This window comes from Salmo trutta, chromosome 1 (assembly GCF_901001165.1).
Source record: "Salmo trutta chromosome 1, fSalTru1.1, whole genome shotgun sequence".
Taxonomy (NCBI): domain Eukaryota; kingdom Metazoa; phylum Chordata; class Actinopteri; order Salmoniformes; family Salmonidae; genus Salmo; species Salmo trutta.
Window position 1 is genome coordinate 28,789,191 of NC_042957.1, and position 18,431 is coordinate 28,807,621.

An 18,431-nucleotide genomic window follows, 5' to 3' on the forward strand; every position below is an offset into this window, starting at 1 on the left:
AAAAAGAGTTGATAATTATAACAATTGAAACACTAATCCTTTGCACATGAACGCTCACTCATTCGGGAACAATTGCAATAAATATATATATTTACGCTCAGTGTGTCATCGGAATCTCTGTTGAAAAGTTTGTTTCTGTTGGAGAGTTTGTCCGCCCTCTCTCGCTCTCTGTCGTGGTTAGAATGGGTAGTTCAGAGTGACATTCATTAATGTCGTTATAGGAGAGATGTTTCGGCGGTTGTCGATCTTCACGTTCAATGATACCGAATTCCTAGCTGCAGACTAGTAATTATTATCAAAGACTTGTTCTTATTCTGTCGGTATCGATAGTCTAAGAGTTTAACCACGTGGTATGGTTAAAAGTTCAGCAAGAGGAAAGCTTGGTCTCCTCTCAAACCTTGGCCCTCTCGTTATCGAGGTAAGCTGGTCTGGTGATAGAAAACCTAGGTGGGGGTTTTATTCGGAAGAGCAGAAAAGGGCCTGTCCCATGACGCCAGACCATAACTGTGCTCATGGGCGGTCCTCTGATTTAGTTAAGAGTCCAAAGGGCATTGGAATTTCCTTCATTAAACAGTCCAAAATCACATTACACAATTTCACAAACAGTTCCATCCTTATTCATTCATTTTATACAACCATTTAGATGTAAGTCTCATTGCTGAGGTTATTGTATAAATATGATTATGGTAATGTGCCGTATTGTCTCTCATGAGTTTCACAAAATTGTACCAAACGGACCAGTTCAGAGCGGGATTCTTCACCGATTGTAAGGCCTGTCGTGTGAGAGAGAGTAGACCAAGGTGCAGCGGAGTTAGTGTTCATCATTGAATATTTAATCACAGAAAGAACACTATACAAACAAAACAAGAAAACTGACAGCCAAACAGTCCTGTCAGCTGCAAACACTAACAGAAACAATTACCCACAAAACCCAAAGGAAAAACATGCTCCTTATGTGTGACTCCCAATCAGCAACAACGAGCTTCAGCTGTGCCTGATTGGGAGCCACACACGGCCCAAAACAAAGAAATACAAAAACATAGAAAAAGGAACATAGAACGCCCACCCAATGTAACACCCTGGCCTAACCAAAATAAAGAACAAAAACCCCTCTCTATGGCCAGGGCGTTACACCGATCTTTTATACCTTCTCCAGAACCTGAATATTGTTCGGTTGTCAAGTTCCGTGAGGTAGAAGAAATTCCTTGGTGTGGTCTATGAAAACTCACTGTCTCTATACTGTGGCCATGAGGAGAGAATCTCCTCATAGGAATTTACTTCTGCTCTTACAGAGCCTGGTGTCAGAAGTATAGAGGTCGGGAGATGGTGCTCGCAGTGTCCAAAGAGGGCAACGTCATGACACAAGTCACCAGACAGAAGGACTGGAAACAGGAAGGGACTACCTGAAGTTGTTTATTAAGAATTGCTTTCAGTTGCAAAACATTTTGCTACATTTTTCCCTAATGAGTAGGACCCAGCCTTCAGTAACCACAGCTCTGAGTGGTCATCTTGATAATGACACAGAGCACCAATTAAACTGGGGCGATGATGTAGAGGGTATACGTCATTGGCTTTTATTCAACATAGCTCTTCCTCATGCAAATAGTGTGGGAATTATATTATGCAAATCATCATGTGCTGGCTTCTGGGGAAGAGAGACCAGATGAGGTCTCAAGTCTAATTTGCAGCGTAGCTTAACTTAACGATATCATATCCCAGTGATTCCTCGGTAATTGGTGGCACTAAGAGCAGTGCTGTTACACTCCACTTCTAGAGAGATGGTTTTATTTCATCCTTGTTCTGTACTTCAACTGATCCTATGTCATTAATTGGCCGGAGAGTCCTACCACCTGGTTTTCCAGGTCTGAGTCAATCTCTAACATCCAGTACTACCAGGACCAGGTCAAAACGGCTGAGCAGGGGGCTGGCAAGGGCCACGTTGACCGACACAGGCACATTGGGGTCATACTGGCCCTTAAGGGTTGGTGGCTGCCAAGATGGTTGTCCTGGTGTTCAGTTTGCACACCATGCTGGGCGGGACAGAGGGAAATACAGAGGGAAATAGGCGACAAAAAGTCAATGAAGGAAATAGAAAGACGCATTATGTGTGTCGTTATGTCATTATCTTTTTAATGCCTACTGACATTATCATGTTCGATATGTCTAACTCTCAACCCACAACAGAAGTAAAGACCAATTTTGAGTGCAAGGATTTCTATACAGTACAGCAAGAGGCTTTATAGAACCACCCTCTGGAATTATATTATGACTATATACATATAAAAACTGCACCTTGGCCACACTGATGGTCTGCTTCTCCATGGTTCCGTGGATACTGGTGCGGTCGTGCTCTTTGATGCTGTTGAACTTATCAATACAACACAGACCCCCGTCAGACAGCACCAGAGCTCCTGCCTCTAGATGCCACTCCCAAGAGACCTTCACGGCTGCCACCGTGACACACACTACATTTTTTACTACTAGAAGTGGTTATTTCATGGATTCTTCTAAGCAAAGTGCACTGTATCAGATGCACCAGCAGAGGGCAGACAGACCTGCGGTATTGGAGCAGATCCCAGCAGTGAGGACAGAGAGGAGTGATTTTAGCAGCGTCAGAAACTTCCCACCTGCAGAAGATGAGACTCGCTTAAACAAGGACCTAATTACAGATCTAGAATCAGATTTTAACATGAACACGGTTATTTGCAGAATATAAGATACAGTTGAAGTCAGAAGTTTACATACACTTAGGTTGGAGTCATTAAAACTTGTTTTTCAACCACTCCACAAACTATAGTTTTGGCAAGCTGGTTAGGACTTTCTGCATGACACATCTACTTTGTGCATGACACAAGTAATTGTTCCAACAATTGTTTACAGACAGATCAATTCACTGTATCACAATTACAGTGGGTCAGAAGTTTACATACACTAAGTTGACTCTGCCTTTAAACAGCTTGGAAAATTCCAGAAAATGATGTCATGGCTTTAGAAGCTTCTGATAGGCTAATTGACATAATTTGAGTCAATTGGAGGTGTACCTGTCTGTGGATGTATTTCAAGGCCTACCTCCAAACTCAGTGCCTCTTTGCTTGACATCATGGGAAAACCAAAAGAAATCAGCCAAGAAAAAAAAAATCGGAGACCTCCACAAGTCTGGTTCATCCTGGTGAGCAATTTCCAAACGCCTGAAGGTACCACGTTCATCTGTACAAACAATACAACGCAGTATAAATACCATGGGACCACACAGCCGTCATACCGCTCAGGAAGGAGACGCATTCTGTCTCCTAGAGATTAATGTACTTTGGTGCGAAAAGTGCAAATCAATCCCAGAACAACAGCAAAGGAACTGGTGAAGATGCTGGAGGAAACAAGTACAAAAGTGTCTATATCCACAGTAAAACGAGTCCTATATCGACATAACCTGAAAGGCCACTCAGCAAGGAAGAAGCCACTGCTCCAAAACCGCCATAGAAAAGCCAGACTACGGTTTGCAACTGCACATGGGGACAAAGATCGTACTTTTTGGAGAAATGTCCTCTGGTCTGATGAAACAAAAATAGAACTGTTTGGCCATAATGACCATCTTCATGTTTGAAGGAAAAAGGGGGAGGCTTGCAAGCCGAAGAACACCATCCCAACCGTGAAGTACGGGGGTGGCAGCACTAAACAAACTTCAGTTAGTGCTAAATACGGCTGCTAGAATCCTGACTAGAACCAAAAAGTTTGATCATATTACTCCAGTGCTAGCCTCCCTACACTGGCTTCCTGTTAAGGCAAGGGCTGATTTCAAGGTTTTACTGCTAACCTACAAAGCATTACATGGGCTTGCTCCTACCTATCTTTCCGATTTGGTCCTGCCGTACATACCTACACGTACGCTACGGTCACAAGACGCAGGCCTCCTAATTGTCCCTAGAATTTCTAAGCAAACGGCTGGAGGTAGGGCTTTCTCCTATAGAGTTCCATTTTTATGGAATGGTCTGCCTACCCATGTGAGAGACGCAGACTCAGTCTCAACCTTTAAGTCTTTACTGAAGACTTATCTCTTCAGTAGGTCCTATGATTAAGTATAGTCTGGCCCAGGAGTGTGAAGGTGAACGGAAAGGCTGGAGCAACGAACCACCCTTGCTGTCTCTGCCTTGTCGGTTCCCCTCTTCCCACTGGGATTCTCTGCCTCTAACCCTTTTACAGGGGCTGAGTCACTGACTTACTGGTGTTCTTCCATGCCGTCCATGGGAGGGGTGCGTCACTTGAGTAGGTTGAGCCACTGACGTGGTCTTCCTGTCTGGGTTGGCGCCCCCCCCTTGGGTTGTGCCGTGGCGGAGTTCTTTGTGGGCTATACTCGGCCTTGTCTTCGGACGGTAAGTTGGTGGTTGTAGATATCCCTCTAGTGGTGTGGGGGCTGTGCTTTGGCATAGTGGGTGGGGTTATATCCTGCCTGTTTGGCCCTGTCCGGGGGTATCATCGGATGGGGCCACAGTGTCTTCTGATCCCTCCTGTCTCAGCCTCCAGTATTTATGCTGCAGTAGTTTATGTGTCGGGGGGCTAGGGTCAGTCTGTTACATCTGGAGTATTCTCTTGTCTTATCCGGTGTCCTGTGTGAATGTAAATATGCTCTCTCTAATTCTCTCTTTCTTTCTTTCTTTCTTTCTCTCGGAGGACCTGAGCCCTAGGACCATGCCTCAGGACTACCTGGCATGATGACTCCTTGCTGTCCCCAGTCCACCTGGCCATGCTGCTGCTCCAGTTTCAACTGTTCTGCCTGCGGCTACGGAACCCTGACCTGTTCACCGGACGTGCTTGTTGCACCCTCGACAACTACTATGATTATTATTATTTGACCATGCTGGTCATTTACGAACATTTTAACATCTTGACCATGTTCTGTTATAATATCCACCCGGCACAGCCAGAAGAGGACTGGCCACCCCTCATAGCCTGGTTCCTCTCTAGGTTTCTTCCTAGGTTTTTGGCCTTTCTCAGGAGTTTTTCCTAGGGAGTTTTTCCCAGCCACCGTGCTTCTTTCACATGCATTGCTTGCTGTTTGGGGTTTTAGGCTGGGTTTCTGTACAGCACTTTGAGATTTCAGCTGATGTACGAAGGGCTATATAAATAAATTTGATTTGATTTGATGTCATGGGGGTGCATTGCTGCAGGAGGGACTGGTGCACTTCACAAAATAGATGGCTTCATGAGGGAAGGAAAATTGTGTGGATATATTGAAGCAACATCTCAAGATCAGTCAGGAAGTTAAAGCTTGGTTGCAAATGGGTCTTCCAAATGGACCATGACACCAAGCATACTTTCAAAGTTGTGGCAAAATAGCTTAAGGACAACAAAGTCAAGGTATTGGAGCGGCCATCACAAAGCTGTAACGTGGGTCGTATAAAGGGGACCAAGGCGCAGCATGTAGAGTGCTCATACTTTACTTTAATGAAAACTCTTAAACAAAAACAACAAAACGACAGCCAACAGTTCCATCAGGTATACTAACAAAACGGAAAACAACTACCCACACCACCACACGAAAAACAGGCTGCCTAAGTATGGCTTCCAATCAGAGACAACGATAGACAGCTGCCTCTGATTGGAAACCATACCTGGCCAAAACATAGAAAACAAAAACATAGAATGCCCACCCACCAATCACACCCTGACCTAACTAAACAGAGAAAACACAGCTCTCCTAGGTCAGAGCGTGACAAAAGCCCTGACCTCTATCCCATAGAATATTTGTGGGCAGAACTGAAAAAGCTTGTGCGAGCAACGAAGCCTACAAACCTGACTCAGTTACACCAGCTCTGTCTGGAGGAATGGGCCGAAATTCACCCAACTTATTGTGGGAAGCTTGTGGAAGGCTACCTGAAGCGTTTGACCCAAGTTAAACAATTTATAGGCAATGCTACCAAATACTAATTGAGTGTATGTAAACTTCTGACCCACTGGGAATATGATGAAAGAAATAAAAGCTGAAATAAATCATTCTCTCTACTATTATTCTGACATTTCACATTCTTAAAATAAAGTGGTCATCCTAACTGACCTAACACAGGGAATTTTTACTAGGATTAAATGTCAGGAATTGTGAAAATCTGAGTTTAATGTATTTGGCTAAGGTGTATGTAAACTTCCGACTTCAACTGTGAGAGAAATGGGCCCATGTTTAGAACAAGGATACATACCTCTTACCTTTGTTCCAGAGGGATCTATTCTTTGCACCCCACCGGCTAACACCATAGCAACAGATAACTTAACTACGTACATTCCAAACACCTGTGGGCACAGACTCATGAGAATCTGCTTCCTGCCTTCAGAATGGAAAAAGAACACCAATCAAATTCCATAAAAACTTCATGTCCATCTCATCTCATAGTATTTATCATGTAATAATGACTGTTAAATAAGTTTAAAAGTAGTATTTAAACCTATATGGAAACAGTTAGTTAGGTTAGTTTCTATGTACCAGCTATAGGGTCATGTTTGCAATTGTCCTAGAGCTAGTCCTCTAGGACCAGAGCTGCCATGGTCTGCTCATTGTTCACTTCAATAAAGTTGGCTTTCAACACAAGATCCAGTTCACAACGTGCGCCCTCATACAGGGGCTTCCATCGCTGACAAACGACTCCATGCACTGTGACATCGTCTTGCTAACATTTTTAATTACAATAATGACATTTTTGAAAATCAGCCCAACATTCATTGTGATGTCACTAATCCCTTTAAAAACATTCCTATTCGTTAAAAACATTCCTATTCATCTACTATGACTTCATCTTGGGTGAAAGCCAATCATACAGTATTGTGATGTTATCATAAACAGAATGACACCACAATGTAACATCCATATATCATACAGTATTATGACATCATTGGTCACACATCACACTGTGGAATTCCAATACTCAGTGATGTCACAATTCACCTGGCAACATAATGATGTCACCTCTGCAAAACAAATAATTGTTTAAAACAAAATCCCATAATATGACAATATCCTTTATGTAACAAATCACACTGTGATGTCAACTGTAATACTGCATCATAGTGACAACCCACTGGTCACACACTGGTTGAATCAAATTATGTTGAACCAACGTGGAATAGACATTGAATTGACATCTGTGCCCAGTGAAGTCATAGTGACCAGTGTTACCTGATTTACAGCTGTCCACCAGATCATCCTCCAGAATGACCACCATGGAGCGAGGAATACTGCCCACAGACAGCCTGAGCCTGGACACCCAGATCAGCAGGGAAAGAGGGGCCGCAGTCTGATCAAATATAGGCTTACAATTTGTGTTTGCAGATGTTATTTAACAGGCTATTCCACCTTCAACCCACAGTAGGGTTATACAATGTGTAAAACAGAGCTATAGCCCCTTGTTCCCCAGTCAGTCAATCACCTGCTCCTGGATCTTCATTTGCGGTTAGTCCCTGCAAGCTGCCGGGTGGAGCTCCCTAACTGGCAGGTGAACTTGGAGTTGCAGAGGTCCTGGTTGGGGCAGTAGGTGGGAGCTCCATCCGGCAGTAGGTGGGAAAGTCAGCCAGCAGGGAGGGCGCATGACGGCACTTAAAGCACATGACGGTACACATTTAGTCCCTCTTGTACTCCAGGATTTTGGTCACACTGGTGCGGATGACCGTGTCTGTTACGAACAGGAAGTGACCCGCGTTCCGAGACTTGGGGATGTTCTCCCTGGTGAGTTCTGGACACACAGGAAGACCTGAGGCGTGAGGACACATTCAGCAGAGAAGCTTAAGGTTATGGACATCAAATAGACCAAGGAGCACTGGACTAGACTTTAAATCACAATTGATAATACAACTGTACCAACATACTCGGAACTTAAAAGTTCAGCATTACTTGTCATGCTCAATATACACCACCAGATGGGGATCTCTACCCACCCTTGTATTGAGGAGAGATAGCTTACGTCTTGCATGAGTCAAATAAAACACACTACATAGAAGGTTGAAAAAATGCTTGGCCTACACATCTGGCACAAGTTGTTGCCTTGCTGTACATCTGTTAAGTAGCCTACAGTATTGATTTTCAATGGATAAAAGTACCTAATGGAGAGAGCTATAAGGGAACGCCCGCATACTAGGTTTGGTTTGCTCCTAGCAGAACTTAGTTAGGCGAAGTAAATGTCTGTGCCTCGCATACTTCCTTCAAAGAATTCTGCTTAAAAATGTTAAATATTACAGTTTGTCCCTATTGAGACGTCGTAGCAACAACATAGCCAGTAAGTATACACTTCTAAAAATAGTCTGAATTAATAAAATAAGGCCAGCATCCCGGAGTCGCTTCTTCACTGTTGATGTTGAGACTGGTGTTTTGCGGGTACAATTTATTGAAGCTGCCAGTTGAGGACTTGTGAGGCGTCTGATTCTCAAACTAGACACTCTAATGTACTTGTCCTCTTGCTCAGTTGTGCACCAGGGCCTCCCACTCCTCTTTCTATTCTGGTTAGAGACAGTTAGCGCTGTTCTGTGAAGCGTTGTACGAGATCTTCAGGTCTTGGCAATTTCTTGCATGGAATAGCCTTCATTTCTCAGAACAAGAATAGACTGATGAATTTCAGAAGAAAGGCCATTTTGAGCCTGTAATCAAACCCAGAAATGCGTATGCTCCAAATACTCAACTAGTCTAAAGAAGGCCAGTTTTATTGCTTCTTTAATCAGAACAACAGTTTTCTGCTGTGCTAACATAATTGCAAAAGGGTTTTCTAATGATCAATTAGCCTTTTAAAATGATAAACTTGGATTAGCTAACACAACATGCCATTGGAACACCGGAGGGATTGTTGCTGATAATGGGCCTCTGTATGCCTATGTAGATATTACATAAAAAATCAGCCATTTCCAGCTACAATAGTCATTTACAACATTACTTACACTGTATTTCGGATCAATTTGATGTTATTTTAATGGACAAAAAATTTGCTTTTCTTTCAAAAACAAGGACATTTCTAAGTGACCCCAAACTTTTGAACGGTAGTGTACATATGACCTCAATTACCTTGATTAATCTGTACCCCCGCACATTGACTCGGTACCGGTGCCCCCTGTATATAGCCTCCTTACTGTTATTTTATTGTGTTACTTAAAAAAAAAAAAAAATTATGTATTTTTTGTGAAAATATTTTCTTATTTACTTAAAAACAAAAACTGCATTGTTGGGCTTGTAAGCAATGTTCTCACTAAGCTGCGCACTTTCGGGGGCACACAGCTCCAGTGGTGTAAAGTACTTAAGTAAAAATACTTTAAAGTACTACTTAAGTAGTTTTTTGGATATCTGTACTTTACGTTATTATTTATATTTTTGGCAACTTTTACTTCACTACATTCCTAATGAAAATGATTTTTACTCCATACATTTTCCCTGATACCCAAAAGTACTCGTTACATTTTGACAGGAAAATGGTCCAATTCACACACTAATCAAGAGAACATCCCTTGTCATCCCTACTGCCTTTGATCTGGCGGACTCACTAAACACAAATGCTTTGTTTGTAAATTATGTCTGGGTGTTGGAGTGTGCCCCTGGCTATCTGTCAATTTAAAAAAACAAGAAAATGGTGCTGTCTGGTTTGCTTTATATAAGGAATTTGAATTACTTATACTTTTACTGCTTAAGTACATTTTAGCAATTCCATTTACTTTTGATACTTAAGTATATTTAAAACCAAATACTTTTAGACTTTTACTAAAGTAGGATTTTACTGGGTGATTTCTCTTTTACTTGAGTCATGTTCTATTAAGTTATTTTTACTATTACTCAAGTATGACAATTTAGTACTTTTTCCACCACTGCGCAGCTCCCCGGAACTGCCACGCAGAACAAATATCAGCCCACACAGAGAAGCACGAGATTAAACTTTCTAGTTTCCATGTTAGTTAACACTATCAACATTTCCCTTTACTGTGGGAATTGTGATCGAATCAACGCAATATTAGCCACTTTCTATGCAACATACCGAAACCAAAACGAGCTATGCAAGATTTAATATGCAAAACTAACTATGCAAGAGATTTTGTTGTAGGCAGGACGCATCAGAGTAGGATTCTATTGCGTTGACAGGCACGACTCAGGCCCGTACTCTACACAGACCGGTGCGCCATAAACAATCAGAGCTGCAGTAGCCTAAATGTACACTGCTCAAAAAAATAAAGGGAACACTTAAACAACACAATGTAACTCCAAGTCAATCACACTTCTGTGAAATCAAACTGTCCACTTAGGAAGCAACACTGATTGACAATAAATTTCACATGCTGTTGTGCAAATGGAATAGACAACAGGTGGAAATTATAGGCAATTAGCAAGACACCCCCAATAAAGGAGTGGTTCTGCAGGTGGTGACCATAGACCACTTCTCAGTTCCTATGCTTCCTGGCTGATGTTTTGGTCACTTTTGAATGCTGGCGGTGCTTTCACTCTAGTGGTAGCATGAGACGGAGTCTACAACCCACACAAGTGGCTCAGGTAGTGCAGCTCATCCAGGATGGCACATCAATGCGAGCTGTGGCAAGAAGGTTTGCTGTGTCTGTCAGCGTAGTGTCCAGAGCATGGAGGCGCTACCAGGAGACAGGCCAGTACATCAGGAGACGTGGAGGAGGCCGTAGGAGGGCAACAACCCAGCAGCAGGACCGCTACCTCCGCCTTTGTGCAAGGAGGAGCAGGAGGAGCACTGCCAGAGCCCTGCAAAATGACCTCCAGCAGGCCACAAACGTGCATGTGTCTGCTCAAATGGTCAGAAACAGACTCCATGAGGGTGGTATGAGGGCCCGACGTCCACAGGTGAGGGTTGTGCTTACAGCCCAACACCGTGCAGGACGTTTGGCATTTGCCAGAGAACACCAAGATTTGCAAATTCGCCACTGGCGCCCTGTGCTCTTCACAGATGAAAGCAGGTTCACACTGAGCACGTGACAGACTTGACAGAGTCTGGAGATGCCGTGGAGAACATTCTGCTGCCTGCAACATCCTCCAGCATGACCGGTTTGGCGATGGGTCAGTCATGGTGTGGGGTGGCATTTCTTTAGGGGGCCGCACAGCCCTCCATGTGCTCGCAAGAGGTAGCCTGACTGCCATTAGGTACCGAGATGAGATCCTCAGACCCCTTGTGAGACCATATGCTGGTGCGGTTGGCCCTGGGTTCCTCCTAATGCAAGACAATGCTAGACCTCATGTGGCTGGAGTGTGTCAGCAGTTCCTGCAAGAGGAAGGCATTGATGCTATGGACTGGCCCGCCCGTTCCCCAGACCTGAATCCAATTGAGCACATCTGGGACATCATGTCTCGCTCCATCCACCAAAGCCACGTTGCACCACAGACTGTCCAGGAGTTGGCGGATGCTTTAGTCCAGGTCTGGGAGGAGATCCCTCAGGAGACCATCCCCCACCTCATCAGGAGCATGCCCAGGCGTTGTAGGGAGGTCATACAGGCACGTGGAGGCCACACACTACTGAGCCTCATTTTGACTTGTTTTAAGGACATTACATCAAAGTTGGATCAGCCTGTAGTGTGGTTTTCCACTTTAATTTTGAGTGTGACTCCAAATCCAGACCTCCATGGGTTGATAAATTGGATTTCCATTGATTATTTTTGTGTGATTTTGATGTCAGCACATTCAACTATGTAAAGAAAAAAGTATTTAAGAAGATTATTTCTTTCATTCAAATCTAGGATGTGTTGTTTAAGTGTTCCCTTCATTTTTTTGAGCAGTGTAAATAGACCATTGCGATATATGGCTCTGTGCCATTCACTTTGAACTGGACTGTTTTTACAGCATGACCGGTTGTGATTAGATGCGTTTGTTTTGAGATCAAAGCGAGAGCTACATGTAGCAACGTGTGCACATTTGTTCATATCCTTTGCTAGTTAGTGAGTTATTTTCCCAGTTATAGATCATTTGTAGTCAGCAATGAGGGCGGGACTGCTTCCTACAAGAGCACAAAATGTGTGCATTTCTTGACATCTTTGAAAAGTGAGTCAGGTAAAATCGTTTTTTTTTTATCTTAAAGAGGCAGTGTTGTATTTTGAGATAGTCTTGAATAAGCTAAGTAGCCAATAGGCAGAGGGTAGTATAACTTGTCTGATTCTGTGTAATAATGGTATGTGAATAATGATGCATTTTATTTTGTAAAGTTGTTTTTTTTGCATTAAACAACAAGATTTTCAGTCACAAGTGGATAAACAGGTTCATGTCAAGCCCTGCATGTTTTTTTTCAAACATCTCATGGAATGTAGACCTACATTGAACACCACACATTGGCTGCTACTGTAGGCTGAATGATAAAACAGCTATTTCCATGTTAAAATGTTATGGGATGCATTTTCTCCATTGTTTTTGATGATATGCCACTCTGGTAGGCCTACTTTATGATCAATTAGCCACAGTAGCCTACTTGACCACTGTTAAAACTAACTTAAATCGGGTACAGCCTCAGTGTTCACAGTAAACGCGCACTGGAAGTTGCACAGAACTTTCACAATGTTCAAGTTTGCTGGATCCAACGCAATATTCCAGCCCACCAAATGCTATCATGGACTCATAGAACATATCATCTCTCTCCATATGGCATGTCAAATGGCATTCACATTTTACGTCCACATCTTCAGCGCTTTTATGTGAAGCACTTTCCATTTTCTCAATGAGATTAGACAACTCAGATTTAAGATGCAGACCACATACAGCGGTCCTCTCCACAGAGAGACATACTTTGTATTTCGAGCGAGCAACATGCTGAAAACATCGAGTCATCAAAAGAGCCCAGCATACCCTGAGGAGAAAGATATTGGTCTGACCTTAAACATTGCCGTGTAGCAGTAACATTCCCCACCAGAACACACACGGCTACATCACCAAGAGCCCTTTGAAGCGCATCCCCTGGCTAATTATAACACTGCTGTCTGTACTAGTGAGACCCCAGACTGCAGTGCACAATGGCTAAAGTAATTAGGTGTGGAGGTTGACCTAGGACGGCTGACACAGGAAAATGTATAAACCGGTACTTTTTTTTGGTTCTAAGCGTTCAGAACTTTATTTTGCTGGTCGGAATAGTGGAACGGAACAAAAAATAGTGAATCATCATGAATGAAGTCGACAATCTGCTGTCAAATCCTTTTCAATCCTTGTCATATGAAGGTAAATTATAAATAAAACGTATCGATGTTTATCGGCCATTGGACATAAACATTACACAACAAGGTGGAAATCGCAAATTCAACAATGGGTGGTTTGGAAGGAATCAGTGGCTAACTGCAAGCGTTGCAAAGCAATCACTAGCCTGCTACTCAGTGGAGTGGGTGTGTGGTCCAAGTCTGGGTTTAAGGGTCTCTTTTCCAAGCTTAAAAGGATAAACATTCAACATGTCAATCCAACATGTCAATCCAGCATGACTTCTTCCGTGTTCGAAACAACTGGAAACTCGGAACTGGGAAATCTCAGACTTCAGTGAGTTCAAGACAACTGGGAACTCTGAAAGAAACAAGTAATACGTTTTGAACGGTCATGCAACTCAGATATCCAAGTCGGGAACTTGGGCCTCTCATCACTGACGTCATAATTCAACCTTGTTTTTTTTGTCAGAGTTCCTAGTTGTCTTGAAAGCGCCATAAATCCAGAGAATGCCAGACTGTGATGACAAAGTTTGAAGACAAAATTTGCCACCAAGGACCTCTGCACTACCTTCCTGTTCCCGTGAACACAGCACAACAAGGTGAGTCCAAAAATGTCATCTATGCTGCTGCATAAATTATGTAATGTGCCAGGGAGTGCTGTGCATTCGGAAAGTATTCAGACCTCTTGACTTTTTCCACATTTAGGTTACAGGTTACAATAAGGTTACAGCCTTATTCTAAAATGAATTACATCCATTTTTTCCCTCATCAATCTACACACAATACCCCATAACGAAAAAGCAAAAACAGGTTTTTTACATTTTTGCAAATTTATAAAGAAAAAAACTGAAATAGCACATTTACATTTACTCAGTACTTTGTTGAAGCACCTTTGGTAGCGATTAAAGCTTTGAGTCGTCTTGGGTATGACACTGCAAGCTTGGCACACCTGTATTTGGGGAGTGTCTCCCATCCTCTAAAGCTCTGTCAAGTTGGAAGGGGAGCATCGCTAGACAGCTAATTCAGGTCCGTCCAGAAATGTTCGATCAGGTTCAAGTCCGGGCTCTGGCTGGGCCACTCAAGGCCATTCAGAGACTGTCCTGAAGCCACTCCTGCATTGTCTTGGTTGTGTGCTTAGGGTCGTTGTCCTGTTGGAAGGTGAACCTTCACCCCAGTCTGAGGTCTTGAGCGCTCTAGAGCAGGTTTACATCAAGGATCTCTCTGTTCTTTGCTCTGTTCATCTTTCCCTCGATCCTGACTAGTCTCCCAGTCCCTGACGCTGAAAAACATCCCCACAGCATGCTACCACCACCATGGATGATGCCAGGTTTCCTCCAGATGTGACGCTTGGCATTCAGGCCAAAGAATCTTGTTTCTCATGGTCTGAGAGTCTTTAGGTGTCTTTTGGCAAACTCCAAGTGGGCTGTCATGTGCCTTTTACTGAGGAGTGGCTTCCGTCTGGCCACTCTACCATAAAGGCCTGATTGGTGGAGTGCTACATCTACCATAAAGGCCTGATTGGTGGATGCTTGTCCTTCTGGAAGGTTCTCCCATCTCCACAGAGAAACTCTGGAGCTCTGTCAAAGTGACCATCGGGTTCTTGGTTCTCCCCGATTGCTCAGTTTGGCCAGGCGGCCAGCTCTAGGAAGAGTCTTGGTTGTTCCAAACTTCTTCCATTTAAGAATGATGGAGGCACTGCGTTCTTGGGGACCTTCAATGTTGCAGATCTGTGCTTCGACACAATCCTGTTTTTCGGAGCTCTACGGACAATTCCTTCGACCTCATGGGTGGGTTTTTCCTCTGACATGCACTATCAACTTTGGGACCTTATATAGACAGGTGTGTGCCTTTCCAAATCATGTCTAATCAATTGAATTTACAACAGGTGGACTCCAATCAAGTTGTAGAAACATCTCAAGGATGATCAATAGAAACAGGATGCACCTGAGCTCAATTTAGAGTCTCATAGCAAAGAGTCTGAAAACATATGTAAATAAGGTATTTCATTTTTCTTTTTTATACATTTGCAAAACAATATAAAAACCTGTTTTTCGCTTTGTCATTATGGGATATAGTGTGTAGATTGATGAATATTTTATTTGTATTTAATCCATTTTAGAATAAGGCTGTAACGTAACAAAATGTAAAAAAAAAAAGGGGTCAGTACTTTCCGAATGCACTATATATATAACTAGGAATAAAGGATCTAGGCAACAGGATAGATAATAAACAGTAGCAGCAGCTTAAGTAATGAGTCAAAAAAGTTAATGCAAAAAGGGTGTAACGTAAGAAAATGTGGAAAAAGTCAAAGGGTCTGAATACTTTCCGAATGCACTATGTAGTATGCACTATGCACTATGAAAGCAATACTAAGTGTATGTTGTGTAGTAAGCTGTTAGTAGCTCATGTGCCTCACCCTAATAATTTGCTCCCTTTTCCCCTAATAACTTAGCCTACTGTTCTGACTTGGTGGTGCACATTTAGCCTATAGCCTGTTTTAGAGAAGTGCCATCATCGGATATTGTAAGAGATTTCATTGTCTGCTTATACACCCCCTTTATTTATCCTACGGTTCTGACTTGGTGTACAGGGAGAATACTATAAGAACGGCCCATGTTCTGAATTCTGTCGCTGTACATTTCAAAAGTGCTGAACACATAGTTAAATTGACTACGTCCGTTCTCGCTCGCTCATTAATGTCTTAATCGAAATTACGGATTGCCTCTTATCCACTCGTTGTCCCCTTATGCCATAGTTTGTACATCTCAATTGTCAGTAGAAACCACATTTGTTTAAGCAAGTCAGCCATATCTGCTAAGTTTTTTTTAAAGGTAGTAAATGAGGCTGAATGAACTGTTTCGCTGCCAAACATGGCTCCACTGGTTTGGATTTTGCACTGACCAATATGGCTGCCATTTTCACCCCATTCTGGAACTTTGAGGGTCTATAATACAGTCCCTCTAGTAATATAATAGGATCTCTATGGTAAGGGCCTCTTACCTGTGATTCGGGCATGCAGGTGGTATTTGACCTTGTGCCAGCCTTGCTGTGTTGAGTTTACTGACACCGTCTTGGCGGCTCTGTGAAGGGCATTGTCGAAGATGTTGATGACCCCTCGCTGGGGTAGGCGTTAAAGTAGTCTCCCACCTCCATGTTGGCTTCGAATAGCGTCATGGTGTTGCTGACTACCGAGTAGTGGGCATCTTCATCAAGCGCCAGAAGGATCTGCAGGATGTCAGTCGTGTGGTGCTGTTACATACGCCTCAACCACCTGCCCTATCAGAGATACCAGCTCAGGTTGATCAACATCATGGATCTGCAGGGGTGAAATATGCTTTAAATTTAACAAGCTGTGTAATGTATGCAATGATCGATGCAGCCAGATGACGTCTCATATAGACCCAAAGGGCTCATCTGTAGTGTCTGGCTAGTAAACTGATGGTGAAATTGGTAGTAGAGGAAAATGTGGACAGCAATCTAGTTTAATTTTTGATATCAGATTGGTGATAGTAAGTCCGGCTAACATGAATGCGTCAGTTCTGTACGCTATGAGACGCACTCGCGTCCGACAAATGCGCGTGGACCAGAGTTTGTGTGTTCTATTCTGGAGAAACAACTGGTGTATACATAGACGTGTGTGTCAACACTAACAACTTTGGTGAGTTACAAAAGTATATTGAAGTCAGTCACTAAGTCGGAAAATAATTCCTCTAGAGGGATGAATGTAATGGCCGAAGATCCCAAAACACCGCGAAGAGAGACAGTTCGCTAAGTGCGTCGTTAGACCATGTGTCGATACTGATAGGATCGAAAGAAAAGCAGCACTGCTCTCGTCTCAGCTTCCTCCATTTAAATCTTACATGAACATAAAATTGATTCCACTATACTGACGACGGATCAGCTTCTAGCGATATTACCACCACTGGAAATATTCAGGCTTTTTATTTTGCTTACTAAATAATAATGCCCTAAATCAGATTAGTCACATCATTGCCCAGTAACACATCATGAAATATACTGAGGCAAATAATTACAGACAGCAGCCTAATGAAATCTCCAATTTGGACTCCAGACCAAAGGCCAAATTTCCACCGGTCTAATGTCCATTGCTCATGTTTCTTGCCCCAAGCAAGTCTCTTCTTCTTCTTATTTCTGTCTTTTAGTAGTGGTTTCTTTGCAGCAATTCGACCATGAAGGCCTGATTCACACAGTCTCCTCTGAACAGTTGATGTTGAGATGTGTCTGTTACTTGAACTGAGTGAAGCATTTATTTGGGCTGCAATTTCTGAGGCTGGTAACTCTAATGAACTTATCCTCTGCAGTAGAGGTAACTCTGGGTCTTCCATTCCTGTGGCGGTCCTCATGAGAGCCAGTTTCATCATAGCGCTTGATGGTTTTTGCGACTGCACTTGAAGAAACTGTCAAAGTTCTTGAAATATTCCATATTGACTGACCTTCATGTCTTAAAGTAATGATGGACAGTCCTTTCTCTTTGCTTATTTGCACTGTTCTTGCCATAATACAGACGGTCTTTTACCAAATAGGGCTATCTACCTTGTCACAACACAACTGATTGGCTCAAATGCATTAAGGAGGAAAGAAATTCCACAAATTAACTTTTAAGAAGGAACACCTGTTAATTGAAATGTATTTTATTTAACTAGGCAAGTCAGTTAAGAACAAATTCTTATTTACAATGACTGTCACGCCCTGACCTGAGAGAGACGGTTTATTTCTCTATTTTGTTAGGTCAGGGTGTGGGGTGGGCATTCTATGGTTTATATTTCTATGTTGTCATTTTCTTTGATTGGCCGAGTATGGTTCCTAATCAGAGGCAGCTGTCTATTGTTGTCTCTGATTGGGAATCATACTTAGGCAGCCCTTTTTCCCACTTTCAGTTGTTGGATCTTGTTTTTGTACAGCTCAGTTAGCCTGCAGAATGTGACGTTCGTTTTCCGTTGTTTTGTTTTAGTGTTCTGAGTTAAATAAAGAAATATCATGAGCACTTACCACGCTGCGCTTTGGTCTACTCCTTTCGACGACGACCGTCACAATGACAGCCTAGGAACAGTGGGTTAACTGCCTCGTTGAGAACGACAGATTTTTACCTTGTCAGCTCGGGGATTCAGTCCCAACGCTCTAACCACTAGGCTACCTGCCACCCCAATTTATATATATATATATATATATATATATATATATATATATATATATATATATATATATATATATATATATATTACATTACACACTACCGGTCAAAAGTTTTAGAATACTGTCACGGATTCCCCCGGTG

General features: G+C 42.7%; 1 pseudogene; it reads right to left on the reverse strand.

Annotated features, from left to right (window-relative positions):
* Positions 1-1,724: 1,724 nt before the first annotated feature.
* On the reverse strand, positions 1,725-17,141 carry LOC115190776 (DNA helicase MCM9-like; annotated as a pseudogene).
* Positions 17,142-18,431: the final 1,290 nt, after the last annotated feature.